General features: G+C 41.1%; 1 protein-coding gene across 1 annotated transcript in view; it reads left to right on the plus strand.

Annotated features, from left to right (window-relative positions):
• The window catches only part of SLC16A12 (solute carrier family 16 member 12), an 81,871-nt gene that overhangs the window by 17,632 nt on the left and 41,842 nt on the right, over positions 1-22,397 (plus strand). The gene's annotated exons all lie outside the window — the stretch shown is intronic.

A 22,397-nucleotide genomic window follows, 5' to 3' on the forward strand; every position in this document is an offset into this window, starting at 1 on the left:
TCAATAAAGTTGATGTTCTAGGTGTTCTAAATTGTGAGAATGTACATTTCTAATATCCCCATTCTCCCAATAGAACTCAATAAGCTATTTTCAATTTGAATTTTTTTTTAAAAACATGGCTCTTAAACATTTCAATTTTTCTTGAATTCAGCCTTGGCAAGAACTGTTTGCCTGTCATAGATTTAGTGGATTCCTGGCTATTATAGGAAATATCAGATTGGCCACGAAACTGTGATATGTGATATGCCAGGTAATGAGAGGGATTAAAGACAATTACTCACACTGTTGACCTAAAACAAATAGACTGCCAGATATTTCTCTAGCAAAGATAGGTTTATTCAGGATCAGCAGAGAATTGCAATTTGGGGTTTGCAACCATGGCGACCCACGTGCAAGTCCCCACACAGCCAGGGGAGGAGAACTCTTTTATAGAGGGGAAAAAGAAGTTGGAAGGGCTTTAGTAAACACAGAGTCCATGGCCTTTCATTGGGTGAGTTGTTGCCAGGAAAGAAGAGGAGTCTTTCTTCTTCCTGTTGGACTCCGTTATCATCACAGGGCATAAGTGCTCCCCTTTCTGGTCTCTGTACTTCTTAACTGAGGTTTCTGTTTATTGATTTTTTACGAGACTCTATTGCTTTCCAGGCAGAGTTCAATTTGGAGAGAAGGCTAGGCATTGAGCTAAAACTTCCCTTTCCAGCTCAATTCAACCAATTTGCCCCAATAACTAGCGTGAAGGAGTTTACAACCTGGTAGCAAACAAGGTAGACATTTGTTTTGGTAAAAACAAAAGGCTAAGCAAATAACCAGTGGAAACAAGATCACAGAGGGAATATTTTTATTCCTACAGGAAACTATATCCGTTGTTTAGAATATCCATTTATAAGCCAATGGTCTGTCATAGCACTTAAACCAGGGGTTGCAAAATCAAAAGTCTTTGGGGGGCTCAAGTGTGAAGTAGCTGAGTTGTGATATAACAGGGTGGGTCTGGACTATAAAATTGAGGAGAACATGTAAAGGTTTATTCTCTCACCATCCATCAGATACTTGAGTTCTGTTCTTGGTGTCAGGGATACATCAGGGAACAAAATGGACAAAAATCCCTGCCCTGGAGTTTACATTCTAATTTGTTTCTGCCTTGGAAAACAAATAACTAGGCCAGTTAGAATGATCTCCAGAGTATAAATAAATAAATCAGATACATTGTTGTGTTCCTGTGAATAAATTGCACAGATTTCAATTTTGTTAGCTTTTAGCCCTTTGTCACATAGCTAATATGTCCGGATAAGTGAGATTGTTGTAATGATGATATGTAAGTCAAGGTAGCTTCTTTTTGGCATTCTGCTTGGTCTTTTGCCTTATCTTGACAAATAAGCACAATTATAAAATATTATTGGCTCTACAAGGCAGTACCTGGCTTATTTAATTTTAATTTTAATCGAGAATAAAGCATGTGGAAAATCCCATCTCTCATTGAGTGGATTGTGATGACTTTCCAAGGTTAACTAATGATGGCTGAGTGCAATTTATGACTCCCCTGGTCAGCAGATCCCATGGCCGGAGCCAGAGAGCTGTGAGCTGAGCCGAGAACTCCCCAGGAAGCCATTCCATGGGGAGCAGGGCTCTTGCAGGCCTGGTTTTCTGTAGGGCTTTCTGCAGAATGACTGATGAGATCACTAGAATAACAAGCCTGGGAGCTTGGACCTGGGAAACCACGTGCCTTTACTTTGAGCTTCTTGTGGGAATATGGGGATAAGAGGCATTTGTGACGGCACGTATCTTCAATTTCCGCAAACAGAACTTCTGCTGGGCCTGTAAAGTGAAGCAAAATTGATAGTTTCAGAGAAAGAAAATGCAGGCTGCCGGCAGGGATTTGAGCCTTCTGACTCTGTCTGTTCAGTCTGTAGCGCCCAGGAGGAGTGTTTTTAGCAAGTTAGCAGGTGTTAGAGATGTGAATGTCTGTGGCCTGGACTCCTGTTTCAGGAGCATCCTGGCATGTGCACCCAGGGGCTCCTGCCTCCTCCTCTGTGTTGAGGGTGCTACATTGAGCTGGGACGCAGAGATTCTGCCAAGCTAGGGGCTCAGCATTCCCGGGGCGGGGGGCGCTGAGAGTCCTGACAGCTCATGTGTATTACAGAAGTGGTCTTGGGTTGTCATAATGAATCTGTGTACCCTCAAGTAATCACACCATCCACTAAAGTTGCTGCCAGATACCTACGGGGCATCTTTACATTTGCACAAAGTCCAGTGGGCACTGTGAGGGACGCACTGTTTGTGTTACCCTCCCAGCACCCCCCCCCCCCAATTCGTATGTTGAAGCCCTCACCCCCAATGTGATGGTATTAGAAGGTAGGGCCTTTGGGAGATATTGAGTTTAGACGAGATCATGAGGGTGGAGCCCCGTGATGGGATTAGTGTCCTTATAAGGGGAAGAGAGAGAAATACCTCTCTCTCCAGGTATACACCGTGGAGAGGCCATGTGAGCACACAGCAAGAAGGTGGCTGCCTGCAAGCCAGGCAGAAAGCTTTCACCAGAACCCAGCCAGGCTGGCACCCTGATCTTGGACTTCCAGATTCCAGAACTGTGGGAGAATAAATGTTTGCTCTTTCAGCCACCCAGTCTGTCATGTTGTGTTGTGCCAGCCCGAGTGGGCGAAGGCAAGCCCAGTACCTCTTCAGCAGGGTTGTCACATTGTTCCTTTCTTCCTTGATCTTGGAGAACCCAGGCTCTCTTGGACTTCTCAGGTGCCTCTTCTAACCTCTCTTCAAGATCAGGGTTCTTCAAAGTCCCACTCTCTCTCCATGTCTACCCACCCTCAGGACACCTTGCTTCTCAGTTTGTAGGCTGGGCACCAGCATAGGCCTCACTCAGCAACGTGTCAGAGGTGCACATCTCAGGCTCCCCCCAGAGCTGCTGAACTGACTCTGCCATTAACAGGGGACGCCCACAGAAGTCTCAAAGTCCTGCTTCTAAAGATCTCTCTGCCCAACTGTGTGCTCTGACCTCCAAGTGTATATTTGATCTGGACACCAGAGCTCTCTCCTAGGCTCCAGGCCATTTTATCCTACAGAACCTCTGGACTGTCCACTTCTAGGTCCCATAAGGATATTGAACTTTACCAGTCCAGAGTCTGGCTCCTCTTTTTCCAATTATGCTCTTTCTCCTTTGGGCAACCGACAAAAGATAGGGTCTGTTCAGAAACGTTTGCTTTAGAACTCCTATATTACCCCATACTCCTGGTTAAATGGTTTCTTTGGGGTTGGTCAGGGCTAACTGCTCCGGCGTACCCATTGTTCAGCTGGCCTCTCCTCTGAGTGATTGGTGCCTTTATCAACCTCTTGTTAAGTATTTTGAATCTTGTCCACAGTGTCATGTTCAGTTAGTAACATTTCTAACCTTTTTTTCCTCCATAGTAAGTTTGAAAGTGTACAAGTACTGGGACTTCCCTGGCAGTCCAGTGGTTAGGACTCTGCACCTCCACTGCGGGGGCATGGGTTTGATTCCTGGTTGGGAAACTAAGATCCCACATGCTGTGCAGTGCAGCCAGAAAAAAAAAAAGTGTACAAGTATTTACTAAATATTTAAAATTAAGTATTAATCATCTTTGTTATTAATTATTAATATATTACAGGGACAAGTAGTTAATAAATATTTTTTAATGGTGAGGAGATTTTGCTGACTGAAGTGCAAGATTTTCAGAATATTTGTGAATGCCCATAATGAATCCAAAAGAAGGATCGTCAGGAATGTAGTGTGACCTGATATGTCACAATTGAATCATACGATGTCTTCTGGGGAGAGAAAAATCAGAGGCAACCTAACTGTGCAACAATAGAGGATTGGTGAACTCAGTTATGGTACATTTATACAGATAGTTTGCAATCATGTCTAAATGATCAGAGTACCTTAATTGACATTCATGGTAGCAAATGAAGTGAAAACAGCAAATTACAGATAGGATGATCATGGTGGGTTTCTTTTTTTTTAATTTTGGTAAAAAATACAAAATGTAAAATTTACCATTTTAACCATTTTTAAGAGTATAGTTCTAAAGACTGAAAAAGAATATATATATGTATATATAGGTGTGTGTGTGTATAACTGAATGACTTTGCTGTACACCTGAAACTAATACAACTTTGTAAATCAACTATACTTCGATAAACAAACAAAAAAGAGTATAGTTCTGTGGCAGTAAAATACATTCACATTGTTGTGCAACTATCATCATAATCTGTCTCTAGGACATTTTTTATCATCTCAAACTGAAACTCCATACCTGTTAAACAATAACTCCCCATCTTCCTTCCCCAGCCCTTGGCAACCACCATTCTGTTTTTGTCTCTATGAATATGACTACTCTAGGTACCTCACGTAAGTGGAATCATACAATGTTTGTCCATTTGTGACTGGCTTATTTCACTTCATACACTGTCTTCAATGTTCATCTGTGTTGTACCAGGGTCAGAATTTCCTTTTCAAGGCTGAATAGTATTTCATTATGTATATATGCCATATTTGGTTTATCCATTCATCTGGACACTTGGGTTGCTCCTATCTTTTGCCTATTGTGAATGATACTGCTATGAAAGTGAATATACAGATATCTGCTTTCACTTATTTTGGGTATATACTCAGAAGTTGAATTGCTGGATCATATGGTAGTTCAATGCATTTTTAATTTTTTGAGGAACCGCCATACTGTTTTCAATAGTTGCTGTACTATTTTACATTGCCACCAAAAATACACAAGGGTTCCAATTTCTCTGCATCCTTACTAACACTTGCTAACTTTTTTGTTTTTGTTTTTAATAATAGCCATGGTAATGGGTGTGAATTCTCAGTTTTGTTTTTTAAAAACTATATTTATATACATACATATGAGGGTGAGTCAAAAATTATCTGCACTCCAATTATATTAAAAACTTCTATAAATTCTGCAGCCAGAGTGCGGATAATTTTTGATTCACCCTCATATATTATATTAAAAAACTCAAAAGATTTATTCCAAATAAAAACAGTGCCTATTAGTTGGCAGAATATAGCCAATTTTTATTATTGTCTTCTTGCTCTATTCTCTCCTTTTTCTGCATTAAGCATGTATAATATGTGTAATTAAAGAATGCTTGAAGCTCAGAATCAAGCTATATCAATTCAGAGGTTGACAGTACCTCCCATTTGCCCTTGACTGTACAGCCTTCACATGAGTCCTCATACTTGTTGACTTTGGACTCGATGCTGCCCTTGTCACACTGCCATTTTCCATGGGTTGAGGCCGTCCACAGATGCTTCGGCGCTGGAGGCCCAGCTGCCACACGTTCCTCTGCCCAATGAAGCAGAAACAGGGCTTCTTGGCAGTGGTTTAAGCTACAGATACTGTTATAACCAGGCTTCAGCATGTGGCTTTCTGGTGCCAAAGTGCATCTTCCTCCCTCATTTTGACTTTTAGCACAAAGAAATCTCCTTTTTAGGTATGTTTACTCACCAAGGTTTTGACTCGTCATCTTGGTTGATTACAAATGAAAGGAAAGGCTGCTTTCTTCCTATCTTGTGAAAGTATATATTTTGTAATTTTCCAAAGAGTTTTAAGGCTCATAGCAAGTGCCTATGTCAGCTTAAAAGGCAGTAAAGTTTGCACGTTTACCAATTCAGAAAGTGTTTAAAGAAATCCTTTCATAGAGCAAATTACTACTACCTTTATGAAAATAAGGCTTGTCCAGTTTACAATGATATGATTTATTCCCTTTTATCCCCAGTTACTTTATTTGTTCACCTACAGGGTGAAAGGGTAGGTTACAAAGGTTTTGTTTGTTTGTTTTTTGGTTTTTTTGTTTTAGGGATGGAGCGATGATCCAGGGGACAGGTGATAAGGAAAGGCACTAGTTAAGGGCCTCTTTACACGTGATTGACTGTTTTAATCAATTATCAGTGACCTTTTTGCCTTCTCTTGACATGGTGATTCTGGCTGGCTAGTTCAAGGGCCAAGAATTTGAGGCAAAGTCAGAGAGACTGTTGGAACAGTCCGAACTTGAGCTGTTATGACTTGTGCTGCTTTTGTGTGGATATGAGAAAGAGCGGTAAGATGTGATGACTAAATCTGGGGCCTCATAGAGCTGGAAGGAGGTGAAGCTGAAGACAGATTGTATATCCAGGAGACACAAGAGTGATTCTACTTCTTAATCACATTACATCTGGATAAGACATCGCTGTTCATTTCATCTCAACATTTCTTATGCTTGGTTTTCTCCCAAACTTCTCAAAAGAGAAGCAGTTGGTGACTTTGGGGTTTGGCTTTCTGTTGCCTTCCTCCCTCCTTTCTACCCTTCGGGCACATCTTCCTCCAGAGCCTCTTCCTAGGGCTGCCATTCCCTTCCATCACTGAAGCCCCAGCCCAGCTCAGGCCTTAGTGGTCCAAATCATGTGAGGACAATTGCAAACTCCCCTGCAAGCCCCTTTCCTCCCAGTCTCTTCTCCATCTAACCCGGGGCTTGTCTCCTCCAATGACTCTGCACACACCCACTTCTCCCGACCCACCTGGCCCCATGGCCTTTTTCAGGTCACTGCCCATGACTCACCTGTTCATGTCTCTACTTTCTTTATGCACATTTAGAAATCTTGCTTACTAAGAGCCCTTACTGGACACTCCCTTTTCTCTACCCCCTGGGTGTGAAATCACTTCGTGTTTCATCTACTTCATCACTCTGTGCTTCCACTTGGAGGAGGCACAGATCCATGAAGAGAGGTTCTTCTCAGGTTAACGAGATTTTACAGGGACCTTTTATAATTCTAAGTAGCATTGGGATAGCAACTATGCATTAGATGGCACTAAATTAATCGTTTGTGAGTTTTCTTTTTTGGTGAAGCATATTTTGACCACCTTATTTTAAAATCTTTTTCAACTAAAACAAGGCTATGTTTATGTAATGAGGCTAGTCAAGGACCTACCACCTTAGTAAGGTATATTTACTATCAAGGCAAAATAATGTTAAAAACCAAAAAGGTAGAAGCCAGTCAATGACTTGAGAAACAAGTCATTTGATAGATTTGTTATAGAAAGAGAGTGTTGCCCCATCTTCCTTAATGCCTACTGTTTTTAATGACATGGGGCTGCTTTTGAAAATGCTCACTGTAGAGAAATGAACTAAGATGTGTCTGTTTTGACAAGGTCCTTATTACCAAATAGGAACCCCATGACCTGAGCTCTGCTTGTGGTTTTGATCCTAGGTAGAGCGCATGTTTCCTACAAGCTTTGCCCACCACTTTTGCTCCTCATGTTTTCAATTGTTGATGAAGGGATAAGAGAAAGTTGACTGCTGGCTTCTTTGGACAGATGGAGGCCCAGTTGATACGAGGTCAGGGAATTCTTGGTTCTCTGCCAAATTAATATTTATATGCACTGAGTTGGCCTCAGTTTGTGGCAGCCAATGTGATTTGGCAGCTGGAAACTTAAATGCATGCTGCTTATGGAAGTGGTATCAACTGTATCAATGCCTGGCAGATGTACGGCCAAGATGACTGATGTTTATTTGCTTCTATAATTCCAAGGGCTTTTTTTTGATAGCTCTCCAGTGTGCCGCTCTGAAATGCTGCAGACTCCTGGGCAAGCGGCTGAATTCTGCTCAGGAGTATTGCCCACCAGCTGGTGAATGCAAGTGGCCTCTAATTTGCAGCTGGACCAGGAATATTTCTGGGAGCATCACTCTTGCCTGAATTCCAGCATCAAATGGTGGTTGTGCATGCCATGTACTCCCTACACCACTCTAATTAAGGCCAGGCTTTCAAGCAGTTGAGGATCTGGGCCATGTGAGTAGCCAGCCTAAATAGCTGAAATGAAAAGCAACACGGTGATGATCACGTTGTCTTCAATTAATTTTTCAATTTCAATAAATATTTACTCAGGACCTGTTATATGTTAGGTATGTTCTAGATGCTGGGAATCCAGCAGTAAATAAGATAGGCAAGATTCCCTCCCTCATAAGGTTTTTTTTTTTTTTTAATTTATTATTTTTTGGGGGGTACACTAAGTTCAATCATCTGTTTTTGTACACATATTCCCGTATTCCCTCCCTCCCTCGACTCCCCCCCCCACCCTCCCCGACCCAGTCCTCTAAGGCATCATCCATCCTCCAGTTGAACTCCCTTTGTCATACAGCAACTTCCCACTGGCTATCTATTTTACAGTTGGTAGTATATATATGTCTGTGCTACTCTCTAGCTTCGTATCAGCTTCCCCTTCACCCCCCGCTCCCCCCAAACCTCATATGGTTTTGTAGTGAAGACAAACAATAAGTAAATAAATCAATGAATGAGACAGCTTCAAATAGAGATAAATGTGCTATGAAAAAAATGAAACAGTCTAATTTAGGGGTTGTGGGGACCGGAGTTAGCATGCATTGTTATGGTGGGGAAGGGATCTCTTAGAAAGAGACATTTGACCTGAGGTCTGAATGACAAGAGGAGCCATCTTTGTAAAGACCATGGGGGGAGAGGAGTATTCCAGGCAAGAAAGAGCAAGTGCAAAGGCCCTGAGGCAGAAATGAGTTTAGCATGTTCATTAATTTTGTTGGACACTCAAATGTGGAAGATATTTCTATAGTGTTTCTTTCATCATATATTTCCTCCTGTTTCCGCTGTTTTGGAGACACCTATTATTTGAATGTTTGATCTTTTGAACCAATGCAATCACTTTCTTATTCTTTCTCTAATATTCTATATTTTTGTGTTTTTGTCTACTTTCTGGGGTGTTTCTTCAACTTTATCTTTCAATCCTTCCATTAAAATTTTAAATTTCCTCTATCATATATTTAAAAATGCTTTTAATTAATTAATTTATTTATTTTATGGCTGTGTTGGGTCTTCATTGCTGCGCATGGGCTTTCTCTAGTTGTGGTGAGCGAGGGCTACTCTTCGTAGCGGTGTGCAGGCTTCTTGTTGCGGTGGCTTCTCTTGTTGCAGAGCATGAGCTCTAGGCACACAGGCTTCAGTAGTTGTTGTACACAGGCTTAGTAGTTGTTGCTCTCCAGCTTAGTTGCTCCGAGGCATGTGGGATCTTCCCGGACCAGGGATTGAACCAGTGTCCCCTGCATCGGATTTTTAACCACTGCACCATCAGGGAAGTCCCTCCACTATCATATTTTTAATTCCAAGAGTTCTTTTTTGGTTCCTGAATGTTTTTTTTTTATAGCCTCCATTTTTTGTTTCATTTGTGCACTATCTTTTCTTTATCTTTTTGAAAATATTAACTAAAGTTTTAAAAAATGTGTCCTTGTTTCCTCTGAGTTCATTTCCCTGTCCCCCTTCTGATTCCCTCTATCCTAGCTTTTATATTAGAGGCCTTTAATTATCTGGTGATCTGTGGTTGTCTATTCATTTAAGAACGAGACACTAAAAAGCTGACTGGATGAAAGAATTGGTGAATTGGCAAGCTGCATTGTGGACGAGGAGCTCTGGACCCAGTAGTTTTGTTGGATGTAGTCCTGCATCTCCCAAGTGTTAGTACCTTTGCTCTCAGTTTGTTTAGTTTCTCCAAAGATACATCTTAGTCTTTTGCCCTAAGGTTAGAAGCTTGGCTGCTAGTGTTCTGGGAGTCAAATGAGGCCGGGGTTTTGGGACAGGGAATTTCACCTTTCAGTATGGTTTTCATTTAATCCTTCTGTTTTCATATGGTGCTTCATCTTCCCCCTGCACCCCCAACTGTATCTATGGTTCCCAATAACATAGTCTGTAGCATTTCCACAGAGTAAACACCTTTTTTTTTCTTCCAGAGAAGGGGAGGCTAATTGTCTTGGGTTGAGGAGGGGAGGAGAATTTTTTTTTTTAATTTTATTAAAGTATAGTTGATTTACAATGTTGTGCTAATTTGTGCTGTACAGCACAGTGATTCAGTTATACATATGTATATTCTTTTTCATATTCTTTTCCATTGTGGCTTATCACAGGATATTGAATATAATTCCCTGTGCTATACAGTAGGACCTTGTTGTTTATCCAACCTATATATAATAATTTGCATCTGCTAATCCCAAACTCCCACTCCATCCCTCCCCCATTTCCCTCCCCCTTGGCAACCACAAGTCTGTTTTCTATGTCTGTGGATCTGTTTCTGTTTGTAGATAGGTTCATTTCTGTTGTATTTTAGTTTCCACATATACGTGATATCATGTGGTATTTGTCTTTCTCTGTCTGACTTAGTTCACTTAGTATGCTAATCTCTAGGTCCAGACGTGTTGCTACAAATGGCATTATTTCATTCTTGGGTGGGGGAGGGGAGAACTTTTAGAGACTTCATCAATCCTATTTTTAACCACACTCACTGCCTCTAGAAGTCCTCTGTTCCTCCATCCCTGAGTCTTTTGTGATTCTGCAATCGGCTTACTCCTTATTGTATTTCTTCCCTCTTGGCTTAGGTTTCAGCCTTCTCTGTTTGGCCAAGTCCTATACCATCTGTTCATTTACTTCCCAGCTTCCAATATTTGGTTCACATCTCTTATCGGTTATCATCATCTCTCTTGTTCTCTTTAACTTTGTGGCTTATTTCTTTTTTATTCCTTTACTATCAGTGGCTTTTTAGGAGAGAGCACATATAAACATGTGTATTCAGTCTATAATAAATTGGAGTCTGAATGTACCACAATTTATCCAGCTGATTCCGTGCAAATAGAAACTTATTCCAATGTGTTTGCAGTTATAAATAATGCTAATGCACCCTTATCCAAACATATCTGAGCATATATGACAGATTACTAAATAAATGTAGAAGTATTGGGTCAGAAGTTAAGTTCATTTAAACTTTTGATAGATGCAGCAAAATATCACTCGAAAAAACTGAACCAATTAATACTCCTATCAACAGTGTGAGAGAGAACATATGTTTTTGTTAATGAACTAGCTGTATATCGTCTTTGATCCTTGGCTGATTGATTTCTTTGTTGGATTTAAAACATTTGCCGTACTTAATAATCCTGGCAGACTTTCATATTAAATAATTGAAAAACTTGATCCTAAACATCGTTGTATCACAGTTCTTCAAGAAAAGAAAATATAGTGTGTGGGTGATTGAATTAGTTTACCAATAGGAATGGAGCCAATACTTGGGTTTTCTTTATTTCTGCTGTGTTCCTGTGGCTCACAATACTTCAATTTCCTTGGCTTCCAGAACTCTTAGCATTAGAGGAACTGAAGATTGCTTTGGTACTAGTCTGCTTTGGCAAAATTACTTTAGTGAGAACCCTTCATTTCTCTGCTGTGTTACAGACTCATTCTCCCGATCCTCCTGCTTCTGATGGCTGCTGGCTCATCTGATTATTTGAGTGTTTGTGCAAAAAGAGATAAAAATGTGTTTGTTTAGGTCTGTAAAACACTCAATGGGATGCGGAGCCAAGCTGAGGAATTGGAAAGAGCTACGGATGGGGAATTTGACAGCTTTGCATTTGCATCCTGGTTTAGCCACATATTACTGCATGATCTTGGACAGCAGTATAACCTGTGAGCCATATTTGTAAGACAAGAATAACAATTGTTCAAAAAAATTAGTCAGGAGCTTGGGTGCAAGCGACAGAAATCAAATTCAACTTGATTAAAAGCAAAAAACGAATTCATTTGTTCACTGAACAGAGAGTTCCAGGGGTGGAATTTAGTTATAGCTGATTCAGAGGTTTACACAGTTTCACAGCTATGTATTTCTCTCCCTCCTTCTCTTTCCTGAGTTGACTTCATTTTAGGTGGGGTCTCTCCCAGTGGAGACAAAAATGCTCTATGCATCCAGCAGCTCTATGCATCCATTCCATGACTTGGAATCCCATGCAAAGAAGGCACTTCTTCCCAATTGTTCCAGCAAATGCCTCAAGGCCAACTCTCACTGGCCTAGTTTGGTTCATAAGGCTCTGAATGAATCATTGTGCCTCTCACTGGCCAGGCCTCTGTAGGAGCATGTAGTTTCCCAAGCACGTGATCTGAGGATGTGTTAAGAGGCCTGACGGGAAACTGAGTTGCTGCTGCCTGGATGATATGGCCTGGATGCCGGACAGAAAAACAAAAAACAAAAAAACCAAGAGATGACCGTTAGTTTCTCTGTTCTCTTCACTAGATCGTCTGAGGCTTAAATACAGTAATGTTTGTGGATAGAAAGTCCATTGCGCTATACAACAAACGTAACTTATTCTTTTTCTTTTCTATTATGGATACTCACCCATGACTAAGTAGTGCAGACTTCCTAAAATAAATTATTAATAGATAATTTTTGCAAATTCTTTTAGGCATGGCTGGGTTGTTCCCATTCTTGTGCCTAAACTACTCTTGTCTCAGGCCACATAAGATGAAGGATAACTTCAAGGAAGGTCGATAATAACTTTAAGTGGATAATCTCCACATATGTATCATCATCTTTATAGAGTCTTATTTAAAGTGCCTTGGTCAATGAGATAAAAACCATGGATTATTCTATCTTGTTAGATAATGGTTATGGTCAATTATGATATGTGCAGCTTTAAAACATTAAAATTGATCTTTTGTCCATTTGTAAGTATGACACCATAAACAGGTGAAGCCAGTAGGAGGACATGGCTATCATGATAGTCCCAAAGTATGACAGCATCTTCCAGATATTCCCTCTTTCTCTGGGTAACCTATTTTGATATTAGCCATGATTTGGTCTAAACTTTTCTTGACTCTGTTTATGCTTCAGTTGGTAATTGCCTCCAGGGATGAGTTCCATAAAATTTTTATAGGTCACAGTGACATACTTCCTCAGGTGTATGTGATGTTGATTAGGTATCCCTTGCAGGATGTAATAAAACTGCAACTTTTTTTTTCCATCTCCCATTTTCTCTTTAAAACTTGTTCAGTGGGGAATAGCTCTCTGCTATATCTGAATGAAAACGTGGATCGGTCCCATGGCTTTCTGTTCATTCTTGGTCACCTCAAGTCACACAGTCTTAATTCAGATATTAGAATATCTAACCCAGGCAAATAGTAAAAATGTAGAATTTGATTTAATGTCAAGTCTTACCTTCTGCCCAGGCAGTGCTACCTTGAAATTGGCTGTTTGTAGAAGGGGAGGGAGGCATCATCCTTCCTTCCTTTCCAGCCTAATGTTTCTGTTCTCCCAGCTTGCTATAAAATTTTTGTTTAACTCCTCTAGGGCTTGGCTCCGTAGGAGAGGCGATTAGGAGACTAGGGCACCGTCTAACTTGGTATGTACATCTTTATCTAGGGGATGATTTCACTTTTATTTTATTTTTATTTTATTTTTTTGCTCATCCCTTCTAGGCACACCTCCTGGGAGGTGCATAATCCTTCTCCTCTGGCTGGTTGCAACCCCCTCAGCTCCTGGTTCTCTGGTGGTTATGGACCCTTGCCTTTGGTAGAGAACCATTTCCCCTGCCCGGAGGCCCTCTTGGGCGGGACTGCACTGGCTTCAGGCAGCTTTTCCTGCAGCAAAGTCTGAACCGGGCCTGTGGGAAACTTTCCTGCCTCCCTGGAGTCTCCATGGGGGAGGGGGCGTGCACTTACTATTCCTGGGAGGATGCAGTTCTCCTTTGTGCCAGGGTCAAAGCCATTTGCCAGCCTCTCTTCTGATGCCCCTGGGCCTAGAGTCCAGCCCCTCTTCACTGTGGTTTCAAACTCAGAGTCCCAACTAGGCCCTGGATTCCTTGGCACCTTCTTTTTTCTAAGCTTGAGACGGGGTGGGGGCATCCTCCATCTCTAAAGAAATTGTCTTAAAAATTTATTTATTTATTTGTTGGCCTCGCCACTTAATATTGTGCAGAATAAGCTCAACCAGATCCTGGTATCTCTGGGTATAGTTTATATCTTAGTTCCATGAGCTCTCTGAATCCTAGTCATCCTTGCAACTAACTTCTTTTACAAGAGGGAGGTGGTCCTCTGAAAATCCTCCAAACTGCACAGAGAAGGAGCATCTTTAGATTCCTAAGGCACTCTTTGGTGGGGGGCTGTCACCGTTGGTTTGTTGCTATCCCAGGCACAGGCATGGCAATCACCCAACTTGAAGAAGGCCAGCTTATTTTCAAAGCCTCACTGAGTCCCTCCCATAGCCTGCCAATTTGGGGGTGAGGGGTTTGGTTCCTAAGCCCTTACAAGCACTTTTATAAACATAGCGTTAATTCAGAAAGGAAAGTGAAATGCTGCTGTACAAAATTGTGGTACCATGATGCCAAGCTACACCGATGCTGAAGAGCAGGTACCCAAATCCATTTCTGAATGACTATAATTATTGTATTGTGTGTGACTCCCTGAGCATGGTGCCTGGACCACAGATAGATGCTCAAAAAGTAGTGGCTGCTGGGACCTCCCTGGTGGCATGGTAGTTGAGAATCCTCCTGCCAGTGCAGGGGACACAGGTTTGAGCCCTGGTCTGGGAACATCCCACGTGCCGCAGAGCAACTAAGTTCATGCACCACAGCTACTGAGCCTGTGCTCTAGAGCCCATGAGCCACGACTGTTGAGCCCAAGTGCCACAACTATGGAAGCCCACATGCCTAGAGCCCGTGCTCCTCAACAAGAGAAGCCCCCGCAGTGAGAAGCCTGTATACCACAACGGCGAGTAGCCCCCACTCGCCGCCAGCTAGAGAAAGCCCGCACACAGCAATGAAGACCCAACTCAGCCAGTAAATAAATAAATTAATTAATTTAAAAAAGTAGTGGCTGCTGTTGTGATGATGATATTCATTTATGGGATTAAAATGTCGAGTCCTCTTTTTGCCACACCATCCTGGGCATTTCCTTTAAACACCCAGTTAGTTGGTCAGATGTTATTTCCCGTTAGAGGAGCCTTGCTGCCTTTCCCCAGGATGGCCATGCTAACTCAGAGGAATCTGACCCTTTGTACAGACCCCACAGAGCCCAGGCCTCCTTCCCAGCCAGCTGTGAAAAGGTTCCTGGTGGCCCTCCACCCGCCTCTGAAGCACTGCCCGTTGGCAGTGAAAGGGTATGTGTTTCATCCCAGAGTTCCAAATTTCATCCGTGAGTGTCTTTTGACCTGCAGAGGTCAATGCAGTACCAGGAAGCCACACACATCTCTCCTGGAACATTGTGTATCCACTTTTTTCTGTTCTAAGAACTTTGACCTGCTGACTACAAAAGCAACATTTCCTCAGGGAATCACATTATCCATGTTAGAGAAAGCTAGCAAGAGAAAAGAGAAACAAAGCATGGAGGAGGCCTCAGTTTTAATAAATTCATTTCCTCATCTCTTTTTGTTTTTAGACTTATTTCTATTATGTTACCGTCACATGATTGACATGTGTATTTGACTCTCTTGTTTGTTTTTTCTTCCCCAGAAGGATTTATGGATGATTTTATGAATCCTAACTCTCCATCCTTGACTGAGGTGAAGGGGAAGCCCATTTCTTAGTGTTCGTGGCCTTTTTTTTTTTAGTTTTTTTTAAAAAAATAAGTAAGCCATATGGGGCATTTACATACAACCTCAGATGCTCCTCAGTTCCAGGCAGTGAGCTTGCCCACCAACCCTGGCATCTTCCCCGGAGTACAGAATGGGGAACCAAGGAGCTTATTGATTAAAAAGTCTTTTAGCCAATTGCCACGAATGCTAGAGATTTCTGCCTCTGCTTTAGTTTATTTCGTATATTGGGAAAATGTTGCTTGTTGCTCTTACTTTCTTTTTTTTTTTTTTTTTGCTTTACTGAGAGGGCAGTGTTTTTACCAAGTAGAGATGACTTGCTAAGGGAATATACATCCCCATATGTACTTTTCTTCTTTTATCCATTCAAAGGATGAATTAGGCCTAGAACAAGCCTATATTACAGTTGTATAGGCTGATGCTTCCTTCAAAGCTGTTTCCACTTAGATTAATTTCTTTCACTTCCCCAGCACGCAGCTGATGATCTAGTCAGACCACTCTCCTTTCTGCACAGAAACACACCATACTTCTCGCTGCTTCTGTGCCCCGACTCATGCTTTTCCTCTCACCCTCATTGTTCTTCATCTGTCCCTCTGTGTTTCTCCACCTGCCTTCTCAAACTCTGTGCCTTTACACGTACTGTTCCTTCTGCCTTAAACACTCTTCCCACCATCCTGAATTTCTCTCCCCCAAAACTGTCTCTGGTATCTTCAGTTGCAGGTAACATCAACTCATCAGCTGGTATAAGGTAAAGGGGAACTTTTATGGAAAGATACGTGAACAGGAAGAACATGGGCCATAAAGTAGCTCAGCGGAACTTGGGGCAGGAAGAGCCGTTAGGCTTTCTGAGCAGCTGAAATCAGGGTCTGGGGAGCCGTTGGAACTAAAGCAATTAACTCCTTCATCTCGCCCTCTCTGTGTGCTACATGGTTGCTCGCTCTGAGTCTATACCAGGGTGATTGACATTTTGGGCCAGGTAATATTATTATTATTTTTTTGCAGAGCTGTCTTGTGCACCGTAGGGTAAAGCAGCATCCCTGACCTCTGTCCACCAGATGCTAAAAAAGAGCACTCTGACTGTGACAGCAAAATATGTCTCTAGATATTGCCAGATGTCCCCTGGGGGACCAGATTGTCCCTGGTTGAGAACTGCTGGTCTGCATGGAACTGCTACCTTCCTCTCCTGGTTCTCAGCTCCTCTGGGTACCTACATGGCAGAGAATGGCTCCCCAGCCTGCCTCCCAGCACCTCCCAGCTGCAGCCTGACTCAATCACTTTGTTTTCCCCATTCCCAGTTCCAAGGATGTAGAATCTCAGAGTTTGGTTCAGCCTTTGGTTGACTCCTTGGGATCGGGTGTGGACTCCTGGTTCTGTGAGCTGGGCCAGGGAGCTGCAAATTTTATAGCACTGCCATGGCTGCAGGCCCCATCCCCCAGGGCCTGCTCTTGGATCATTCTGAATGATGGAGCTGAATTCCCCTGAAGCTGAGCTGGACAGAATTTCTAAAAATATTTTATTAAAACATTGCCTTAAAAAATTTTTTTTTAAATTTATATTGGAGTATAGTTGATTTACAATGTGTTAGTTTCAGGTGTATAGCAAAGCGATCCAGTTATACATATACATGTATATATTCTTTTCCAGATTCTTTTCCCATTTAGGTTATTACAGAATATTGAGCAGATTTCCCTGTGCTATGCAGTGGATCCTTCTTGATTATCTATTTTATACATAGTAGTGTATATATTTTAATCCGAAACTCATAATTGATCCCTTCCTCCACCATCCCCTTTCAGTAACCTCAAGTTTGTTTTCAAAGTCTGCGAGTCTGTTTCTGTTTTGTAGATAAGTTCACTTGTATCATTTGTTTAGATTCCACATATAAGTGATATATTTCTTTTTCTGTCTGACTTCACTTAGTATGATAATTTCTAAGTACATCCATGTTGCTGCCAATGGCATGATTTTATTCTTTTTCATGGGTGAGTAGTATTTCTTAAACATGAAACATTGAACATCACTGAACAGAAGTGACATGTATCTAAGTGTGGAGATGGTACAGTGCAGTGCTTAAGACCACAGGCTTTGCAGCCAGACTGTCTGGGTTCACTTTCAGCTCTACCACATGCCAGCTGACGCTTGGACAGACTGATCTCTCTTTGTCTCAGTTTCCTCATCTAGAGAATGGCAGTAATAATAATAACAAGAGCAACAACAATAGTAGTTAATACTAGTATATCACTTAACACATGTGCCAGCCACTGTTCGAAGTTTGTTAGTTAATAAAATTCTCACAACTGTGAGTTGAAATCTTTTTCAGAAATCCTTAGGATTATGTGTTTTGTTATGGTATGTAGATCATATACTTGTAACCCTCCAGTAGGGTCAGGGAAGGGGAGCACCCTGTGATCAACCAACCACAAGTGATTCTGCAATAAAACATAAGAATATCCCACTCAGAAAGATAAATTAAAAACTATGAGTGTCTGGGTCTAGACACAAAATGGGTACACTGCCAAAACATAGAAAAATTTTGGTTTCAGAGATTTTTGGAATGGTACACTTGTATATTCATCCCCAGTTTATAGAGGAGGAAACTGAGGTTCAGAGAAAATTAGTAACCTGACCGAGGTTACAGAGCTAAAAGTGCAGAAGCTGAGATTTGGACTCAGGCAATTTGATGACAGAGGACTGTCTCTTGAGCCTGGTGTTATAATACTTCATATATTAGAGGACTGTTGTGAGTGTTTAATGAGTTAACATGTATAAAGAAACACTAAGATCAGGTGTGGCACATAGTGAATGTTATTGAAGCATTAATTATTATCGTGACTTTTCTTCATTCTAAGGGGTCATTGAGATTTATTATCATAGTGTTTGACAGTGCAGTGATGCTTTCAGGGTCCATTAAAGCTGTGCTTCCCAACCTCTCTCATGGAGCCAGACCTCAAAAATCCTGATCTTTCTCAGCCAAATTGGGGTGAACCATGAAACTATCCTTGGCCTGAACAAACCTGAGGTTCTGCTCAGCTGAGGGATCCTGTTATGGACTGAATGTCCCCCTCAAATTCATCTGTGAAAGTCCTGTTCACCAGTGTGGTTGTTACCTGTTTGGAGATGGGGCTTCTAAGGAAGTAATTAAGGTTAAATGAAGTCATAAAGATGGGGCCCTTTCTGATAGGATTACTGTCCTTATAAGAAGAGACACGAAAGAGCTCCTCCCACCTCTCTCTATTTCTGGCCAGTCACCCTCCCCTCCCAACCCACCTACCCCCACCTGCCAATGAAAGGCCGTGTGAGGACACAGCAAGAAGTAGCCATCTACAAGCCAGGAAGAAAGGTCTCACCAGAAACCAAATTTGTCAGAAACTTTATTATGGGCTTCTAGCCACCAGAACTATGAGAAATAAATGTCTGTTGTTCAAACCATCCAGTCAGTGGCATTTTGTTACACAGCACAAGCTGACTAATACAGACCCATATCACACCTATAGCCCTATTCAGCAGCTGGGAAGCTCTGAATTAAGACATGTTGATGTATTTCCTTCTACACAAAATGACTCCCGGCTGTTGAATTTTCTGGATCTTTTCTTTTTCTCTTTTCTTTCTTTTTTTTCTTGGTCGATTCCATTGCCATTAGACTCTTAACAATGATCTTTTTGCACTCTGTTACAGATTTATCTGTGCTACCTTTTTCTGCCACACTGATTATAGCTTATCATTGGTGGGCTTGGAACCTGTAAAATCAATCTTGTTACCATAGAATACACAGTATAAATACACTGGCCTTTGGAATGTAGACTTCAGCCATTCATTCAAGGTTCACTCATTCATTCAAAAAGTTTATTCAAGAACCTTTTTTTGCTGTGTTCTTAATTGATTGCTTGAGAAATGAGAAACCAAATAAATCTGTGTTACTTGACATTCTCTTCTAACTGAGGCATATGGATTTAAGACATGAACAGTTTATTACAGATGAAATTGTACTTTTCAATCTTATAGGTGATTATTTTGTAGAAATCAAAATGTTTATTTTCTATTCTCGTTCTAAAATCCTAAAACTATTTCAGTATAAATCGTGTTCATTTATTTTTATCCTGAAAATATTAAGGAACTCATTCTCCTCCTAGCCCTCAGCAAAGACAGTTTTGTCATTGTCAGCATTCTCCCAAGAAGTTTATCAAAGAAAAGGGAATGATATCCTTGAGTGAGCTGCAAATGCCACGAGAAAGAACATGGCATTCTCATCCTGTCTCGTACAGTTGCCCTAAAGTGGACTTTTTCTTTCCCTGTTATTTACTCATCAAATATTGCATCACTTTGTAAGAGGAAAACAATTTTGAAAATTATAGTGAAAGAGCATGCTGGAATAAATTTATTTTACACACACATTCACTTTTTTTGGAAAAAAACAAACTAAACTCTGTCAATTGGATTGTTTCCTTAGAAAGCCTTAAAATATAATTATAAACTTTCTCTTTCCACAGATTTCTTGTTTTCAGCCTGTTGGGAAGAAAAGAAGTGAGGGGTAAACTTTAATCCACGTATTAGAGTGTGGTCCCAAAGCAAAGCCCTTTTATGTACTCCAGGAGGATAAAATCTTGGCAAGTTTAAATGAAGAGGGCAAACACAACCATGATAATGGTATAAAATATCAAATGTCAACTCTGTCAAATGTGCGAAAAAGCAAATATGAATCAGTGTTGAATGGGGAGAAAAAGCAGTAAGAATACACTTAGATACAACTATATAAAAGTGGTTTCTATTACTTTTTATAAGAAGGGTATAAGAATATTCCAAGAAGTTCAGAAAATACAGGAAGAGATCATAATCTTACTTTCGTCACACAACTATCTTCTTTTTCTCTGCATTGCTTCCCCATTTTGTCCCTGCACGTATGTATTTTCTGTGGTTGTACTCAGAGCTTGTTCAGTGTGTGTTCTGATTATGAGTTAGCCCAACACAGGCATTTTTTGGGTGCTGCTACAGTCCTCATAGCCGTCACTTGTAAAGGCTTTATAATATCCACGGATGGGAAGTGCCATCTGTGTACTGCTTAGGGAAAGTCATTTTAAAGGGAAGAGAACATGGACACAGATATTTGATATACAGAAATTTGCCTGCAAAGAAGTGAAAATTAGTTCACATGTTCAAAGAGCATAGTATTTCTTGGACTTATGGTTTTCCCCATCATATTCTCTTTGCCACTCTCCCTCATTCAATTATTTAGCTCTTTTGTCTTGTCCCAATATCATAAGGGAGAATTGACAAAGATACAGTCTCTGGGTCTCTCCCTGACTTTTTTCTTTTTTTCTTTTTCTTTTTGACTTTTTTTATTTTATTTTTTTATTTATTGGCAGTGTTGTGTCTTCATTGCTGCGGGCGGGCTTTCCCTAGTTGCGGCGAGCAGGGGCTACTCCTTCTTGCGGTGCTCGGGCTTCTCATTGCGGTGGCTTCTCTGGTTGCAGGGCACAGGCTCTAGGTGCACGGGCTTCAGTAGTTGCAGCACATAGGCTCATTAGTTGTGGCTTGTGGGCTCTAGAGCACAGGCTTGGTAGTTGTGGCACACGGGCTTAGTTGCTTCATGGCATGTGGGATCTTCCCGGACCAGGACTCGAACCCATGTCCCCTGCATTGGCAGGTGGATTGTTAACCACTGTGCTACCACGGAAGCCCCTCTCTGACTTTTTTCCTTTGGATACTCTAAGACAAGAAATGTGGATACTTTCAGCTATGATAAAGATATTTATTTAGTAATAATTTGCTAACCATGTCACTATTTGAACTAGTAACTGGTATATGTTTAACTTAGGTAAGCATTTTTTGAGTGCCTGCTACGTGCTACTGTATAGCTTGTATAATTACTTTGCTTTTTTTTTTTTTTGCTTCACTTTTTAATTTGGAAAATTATTAAAAGGTACAAATGAAGATGAAAGATGTATCAGCTGGTAAAATAGGTAAGGGAATTAATATATGTTATTATGTGAATACTTTAATAGGTTAGCAGGCGCTTTTACACATATTTTTCCACTTAATCCTCATTAAAGTCCTAATAAAGAGGAACTGTTAACTCCAACGTACAGAGCAGGAGACAGACTCAGAAAGCTGAGTTGCATGCCAAGTTCATACAACTATTAATTGTAGGTGCTGGGTTTTAAAGCCAGACAGGTCTGACCCCAGGCCCAGTGCACTGGTCTATGTGCTTCCGAATGTAATGCAGCATTCATATTTGTAGCAGCCTTAAAGGCCTCAAAGAGCAGTAGTATATCTCAGGGTGGGGGAAACCTCTGGAACTCTTTCGAGAGGGGCATCCTGTCAGAGGAATGTGGGTTTCTTTTTTCTTTTTAAAACTTTTTTTCTGAGCCCTGTTATGTTACTATTTACAGCTGTGTCGTGGCCTAGGGGCCTCTTGTAAGCCTCCTCAGAGAAATGTGCTTTCAGAACAGTTTTCACACCAGCCTCAGCACACATGTGGATGCCTCTGTGTGAAGTCTTTGGAGAGGAAATGGTGATAAATTTTCTTTTGCAGTTTATAAAGTTCTGCCTGATGAAATTGTTATTCTCCACACTATCTTGGTATAAAATATTATCGTAATCATAAGATACTGAAATTTTAAATGCCTATTCCTTTTCTAAGACTCATGGAGGCAGTCTATAACAACAACAACCATGATAATAAGAATAGCTACCATAAAAAGGAACAAAATTGGGTCATTTGTGGAGACGTGGATGGACCTAGAGACTGTCATATAGAGTGAAGTAAGTCAGAAAGAGAAAAACAAATATCATATATTAATGCATTTATGTGGAATCTCGAAAAACGGTACAGATGAAGTGGTTTGCAAGGCAGAAATAGAGACACAGATGTAGAGAACAAGCGTATGGACACCAAGGGGGGAAAGCAGGGGTGGGGGTGGGGATGGGAATTGGGAGATTGGGATCGGCATATATACACTGCTAGGTATAAAATAGATAACTAATGAGAACCTGCTGTATAGCACAGGGAACTCCACTTCACTTCAC

The sequence above is a fragment of the Hippopotamus amphibius genome, chromosome 5 (assembly GCF_030028045.1).
Source record: "Hippopotamus amphibius kiboko isolate mHipAmp2 chromosome 5, mHipAmp2.hap2, whole genome shotgun sequence".
In the NCBI taxonomy this organism is placed as follows: domain Eukaryota; kingdom Metazoa; phylum Chordata; class Mammalia; order Artiodactyla; family Hippopotamidae; genus Hippopotamus; species Hippopotamus amphibius.